Source organism: Triticum dicoccoides, chromosome 1A (assembly GCF_002162155.2).
Source record: "Triticum dicoccoides isolate Atlit2015 ecotype Zavitan chromosome 1A, WEW_v2.0, whole genome shotgun sequence".
Lineage (NCBI taxonomy): Eukaryota > Viridiplantae > Streptophyta > Magnoliopsida > Poales > Poaceae > Triticum > Triticum dicoccoides.
In genome coordinates this window covers 439,966,001-439,972,695 of record NC_041380.1, presented here as the reverse complement: position 1 = coordinate 439,972,695, position 6,695 = coordinate 439,966,001, and positions in this window count along the sequence as shown.

Sequence of the window (6,695 nt, the reverse complement as noted above, 5' to 3'; positions counted from 1 at the left end):
CCCCAACCGAGGTTCACCTAGCAAAGTGGGATGTAGCAACCCCCCCCCCACGCACACACTTTATTCGGCGGGCCAGAGAGGAATATATCTCACCAAGATGGATCGTAAAACGGACCAAGAATAATCCACCTTGGTCGTACAACCTCTCTCTTGTTGTTGGTCAAAGTGATGGCCGTCCATGCGACCCCAGAGATGGGCTAGCTCGCTAATAATCACGCAAGTAGCTAGTCCCCGAAGACAACCACTGCATGCATGTGGCCCAAACATATGTATGGAGAGGTGTGTTTTTGAGTAACAATGGAACAACTTTGATGTGGCATCGTGATTTCGAACTAGAAATCCCCACACTGAGTGAGGGTTAGGTTGACGATGCATATGTATGTTACACCACACTTCAAGCCAACGAGGGGGATTCATATATGCATGCATGCGTGCATAGTATATGCGCTCAAAATTAATTAGGTCTGAATCTCACCATGACCTATACTACGATAACACGAACCAAATGAAGAATCCGCCATGGTAACCTATCTTGTTGTTGGTCAATGTGATCATGGATGTCCACGCGGGCCCACGAATATATAGGCTTGTCGCCGATAACCATGCGAGGGAGTGTATCGTTCGAAGGCAACCACCACATGCATATGTATGGAGGTGATGCGTGCATGCATGTTTGAATACACAACACTGATCTGGCACGTGTGTCAAAAATCGTACACTAGCTCCCCACACAGAGCGAGATCGGTTCATGATGGTGTCGTTGTACTAGCCACTTCGACTCGATGGGAGGGATTCATGCATACACATGCATGTGTGTGTGCTCAAAGTGTGTCATGCATGTCATCCCAGAGCAAAAATAATAATCCCCTCCTAAGTCAAATTAACCTCTCTTGTTGTCAGGCAAAAAGAAGTGATGGACCAATCGGGCCCACAAATGGAAAGCATCGATATCGCTGATAACCGCTTAAGTGGGTGCGAGAGGACAACCACCACCGCTTTGCATGTGGGCCAAACATATATATGTTGAATACCCAAAATGCAAAACTTTGATGTGCCACATGCCTCGAAAACCGTAAACCATGCACCCACATAGAGTGAGGTTCATATCAAGCGTACTACATATGATGGTCCCCTTCCCCCCTCTTCACCGCATACTATATGCTCATGCTGTAATATATGTACAACCCAAACGAATCCTCAACGATGGTGAAATTAATTAACCTCTCCTGATGTAGGTCAAAGTGATGCATGAATGCATGCATCGACGATGGCCTCGTGGGCCCATAGATGGAAGCGTCACACGTGAGTGTCCTAGCTAGGATATATATGCATGTGGCCCAGAAAGGTGTTGTGTGATGTTTGAATAACCAATTTCACAATTTTGATGTGGCACGTGCCTCGGTAACCAAAAAGTCCCGACACTGAGTGAGGTGTACTTGTTCACGGACGCATACGTATAGTATATATGCTAGTCCCCTCCCACCTCTTCGACGCGTACTATATACCACCATAACACAAACAAAAAAGATTCTACCTTGCTGGTCAAATTAACCTCACTGTCGGCTGTTCGTCAAAGTGATGGACGATGACCTCGCGGGCCCACAGAAAGCGTCACACACGAGTATCGAGTGTCATGTAGGACAACCATCGACTGCATGTGGCAAAACATTTATGTATGAAAGGGTTGTGTAATGTTTTAAATAATGATTTCATGACTCTGATGTGGCACCAACCTGCCTAATAAAATGGCCAACCCACACGGTGGCTCATAACTCGTAGTGTACTGCGAGCCACCCGCCACCCCGAGACTCACACACCCACACACACCGCGAATCCACCGCAACTACGATGCAGGTTAAATTAATTATCCCAGGGTGAACATACATGTTACCAAAGGAGGGACGTTTTAATTTCAAAAAAACTACAGAGATCATTAAGACGTTTTAGTACATTGATTGATTGATTTTCTATGGGTATAATGTGCAAAAATCAAATTTGAGCTACATGCACACGTGACAGTGCACCTAAATGGATTACAAAAACACATGTGTCTCACTGGGTGCATGTTTACTCCCCGTGCAACAAATTTCAAACATTGAGAATCTTGATTTTTAAATTCTAGTACATCCAAAACTTATTTGAAGTTCATGAAACTTATCGTGTTTTCATATGGACACCAATACAAAGTGGCATTGTACTTTTTTGTCAAATTTGAGACCAGTTTTGATGTAATCTTTATCTAATTACAGACGGGAGATTATTAATAAGCAATAAAGCGGCAGCATTAATCATCCAAATAGAAAAAAATATACATGCCGCCGCACGACCCGTGTGGCGTGCGAGCAGGCATGAGTTGACGGGACGCGTCCGCCGTGCAGGCAGACGGGGAGGCGTGCGTGCAGGTGTGTAAATTGACGGAGGCGTGCTCACTGCATAGTGTCATCAGGAGGCATGCGAGTAGCTGTGTGAAACTTTGGTAGGCATGCCAGCAGTCCGATGCGCAGGCTCACCGGGAGGCGAGCCATCGGTTTGACCGCCGCCCGCCTCTCTCCCACTACTCCATATTAATGGTGCACCCGAGCGGGCGCACCCCCGGTCCTCGCTACACACACACAATCCTCTCTCTCCGCTTGCATCCTCGATGACGCTTTCAGTCCTCAAAGCCGTTAGTGTATGAGGATGCCGCCAAAGTGCCCCATCGTAGGGAGTGGCAATGCCGGGCTGCGAAAGCACCGGAGCACGGTGTGGAGATGGAGACAGAGGTTGCCATCGCTGCCGGTGAGTTATTGCTGCACCCTGACATCGTCGACGGTGTCGAGCTTCCACAGCCGGAGGTGGAGTTCCAGACCGACTCCGACGACCACTTCGACGATGACTCCGACGACGACGGATAGCTGGTTAGTCACCCATTTATGTGTCAAATAGATCATAGGGTTTCTCTGGTTACTCCTGCCTCCCCCTTTTTGGAATAGAAATCCTGTGGTTATGTTCTCCCAATCCATGAAATCTGAGTAAGTTTCGTTAGATCCGTGTAGTGTATTGATTGTTTGAATGGTACATGTGATAAGTGATTAGTTGTTTCATCTGTGCAAATGATTTCTACTAGTAATCCGACTAGGGTTAGTGTTCGTGCTAATAATTCCTAGCCAGGACTTCTCAATTGATTTTGAATGACCTACCTATGTTTGTGCCATTATTTTCTTCAAGATTGGTCTGTACATAGACGACTGTGCTTAAAAATAGAACCGTAATCTCTGGATATGTATAAATAAATAGTCGTAAATTCCTAATCCTACTTCACGGCATGTAATCCGTGATTTGATGCCAAATTTGTTTTACTATTTGTATAGGTGCTGTTTGACGATGTGGACAACGAGGATGAAGATGTCCAGAGGAGGTACAACAGGCAAATCCTGAGGGAGCTTTATGCGGGGATGCATAACAGGCGTATTAGGACCTGGAACGGCGGCTATGGATGCCCATTTTGCAACCAGAAGCTTCATGACATGTATCTAAGTGTTCTAGCGCATGCAAGAGGACGGGCAGTTGGCTCCTTCAAGCAGAAGTATTCTCGCAGGGTGGCGCATGACGCGTACGCCGAGTACCTAGAGAAGCTTCAGGATCGTGCCGGCCTGTGAGATGAGTTGTGGGATGGATGGAACTATATATGTACGCTTGAGTATGCTTAATACTGTTGAACTATGTACTACTTATGGTTGAACTATGCTTATCTACATGTACGCTTATTATCTATGTCTGAGTATGTTAAATATTTCACCAAATTTTGGTAAAAATTACAACGGGGGACCAATAAACCAGGCGGAGGTAGTACGTCAATCACACACGGTTCCCAAAATTGGAACCGTGTGCAATGACTTTCATTTTGCCTGCTACATCAATCACACACGGTTCGCTCTAGCAAACCGTCGCCCCCAAAATTCTTTGTGCGACAGAAAACCCTCACCACCCAATTCAAAAAAGAAAAAAGAAAACCCTCACCATCCCCATGTTACAAAAACCCTCACCCCGCCCACCACCCCCTCGGCCCCTCCGATACGTTCCCCACACAAGCTCCTTCGCGTCTATGCCATGGCACCGCCTATCACGGCGGTAAACACTTAGCTCGACGCCTACCGCTGCCGCGAGGCTGCTGGCAAAGCCCACCGCATTTCGCCACTTCCGCTTGCCGCCGCCTATCGCCATCGACTTTATCGATGCTGCTCGCGGTCGACCCAGCTCCGCTCGGTTGGGGAATCTGCTGTACTGAGGGTTCTTTCTCATGGACGACAAGGTAACTAATTTAACGAGATATTATCTCATCTCTTATCCCAGTTCATCTGCCTCCTTTAATCACCCGGCGGAAATCGCTGTGAATTCATTTTTATTCGAGCTGATTTGAGGGTTTTCTTTCATTCATAGAATGTACAGTGCACCGACACTTTAGGACTTGGCGACCACTGCCAGAGTTTCCATCTCATCATACCAGATAACTTGAGGACGCGCGCGGTATGTTCAATCTCACCCTAAATCGGTTGGCATGGCCTACTTTCCTGAACCTATTCTAAATATCGCTACATTTGGATAAAAGGTGCCACATGCACCATATATGTCAAAGGGGATTTTCCCCTCTTCTTTCTATATTAGGCAAATTAATGATGTATTGTTCTTTCGATTACTCTCATATTTCCATGACATCATGTTGTGACAGCCTGGTTTTTTACCTCTTCTCTTTGCCTGATTTTTAGTTGGTTTGGATTTGAATTTGAAATTTTTGAAACACTTCAGATGGACTTAAACACTTGGGTACCCCCTTGACTTTCACCCAAGTGAATTATTTCTCTCCCTAAGCCATCATTTCTTCTCTGGTCCATCTCAAAATAATATTATGAATATTTTTCTAATGAAAAATATTCATTTTCTCTCAAAAACCCCTAACTAGGCCCTTGTGTTCCAAAGCAACCACAATTCTTCTTGCCCACAAAAATCTGAGAAAATTCCCAAATATTCTTTGAACCCTAGGGCACCTTCCTGAGCAAAAATATTTCATCACTTTTTGGAATATTTTTGCTACAGAAAATATTTTCTGTTCTGGGCAGAAATGGTAGTTTCTACAACAACTACCATTTTACTTGCTCATTTGTGGCTGAATTTTCTTGTGCACCATCACCTTAATAGATGATTGCGAAAATGCAAAGCCCAGCTCCCAACTCTCAGTATTTCGACCACAGTAAGCTCTCAAAGTTACTGTCCAGAAACTTACCAGGAAGTTGAAATCCATGTTATTGCGCCCTCCTCACCGGTGTGTGCTCCGGCGGAGCCTCATCGCCCTCTGTTTCCCTCTCCCCTCCCTCTCATCTGACTAGCGGGGCCCGCTAGTTAGCCACTCTGTACGCGCCCGACGCGGTATGAGTGGTGGCGCCCGTGAGGTTTACGCCTTAGACGTCACCCCCAAGTTCTGTTTATTTAAATTCAAAATTCAATATTATCCAGAGAGCTTCAAACAGCCAAAACTTTTTAACCATAAGTCCAAATGAATTGATTCTTTTTGCATTGTGATCTTTATGAAGAAATCTAGTAGCTCACCAAAAATGAGATTTTTCTCTGCTGTGTAGATTTTCTAGTGAGTTTCAGAAGGGTTCTTGATGTTTTATTTTTGTGTTTATAATTGTTTTCAGAAAGTGAAGCTTGTCTTGAGGATCACCAGGAGGATTGTGAACCTCATCTGCACTAAGGCAAGCCACAACAACATTTTCAACCCGAATTAATGGTTTAGTCCATGCATTTAAATCACTAGAATAATATTTATATTCTGTTGCTTGCTTGTTTGAGTTGATATGCTTAGTTTGCAAAAGTTTGAAGGTAATTTGGTTGGTTAAGTAACTAGAAGTAATATTTGTTAGGAAGAAGTAATATGGTTATGGATATAAGTAATTATTTTTGGGTTATTTTCTTAAATGAGATAAATGATAAATTTGCTAAGTAAAGATTCTGACTAAATTGATGATAAATCATAACCAGAGGGGTGTTATGAGCTGTTGATGTCTATGCTTAGTGTGGATATGGTTGACCCAGTTATTTCTGTTGATATATGATGCATATGTTTGTGATGCATTTTCATGGCATATCATGACACCGGTTATTTTCACCTTAAGTTGAATCTTATAATAACTCAACTTGAACATATCGTTAATCGGGTCATGGTGCCACTGAATAGAGTTTTTCTAGTGCAACCACATTTGCCTTTATGGGAATGCCTTTATTCGGTCCGTTGTCATGCCTCTTGTCGGTGCCTCCAACGACGGAAGGTTATGGGCATGCGGTACCCTGGTCCGGTAAGCATACATAACCTTGTGTGCCCCTTGTTGTTCTTATGGTACCTTGTCCCCGTTTGGGACCGTTTATGTTTTGCCACGATGGTGGCCGTTGGTGTCTTTGGCAGACACGGGGTCACCCAGGACTAGCCCAGCGGGGAGTGAGTCAGAGTGGCCGGGAGAGTGTCATGGAAATGGAGGGGTTTCGTCGGAACGCTGTTAGTCTACCCGAATGAGAGTGCGAGGCCATGGGTTTCGTGGTGTGGGTACAGTGCGCTATGATACGTCTCCAACGTATCTATAATTTTTGATTGCACCATGCTATATTATCTACTATTTTAAAACATTATTGGGCTTTATTATACACTTTTATAACAGGAGGCC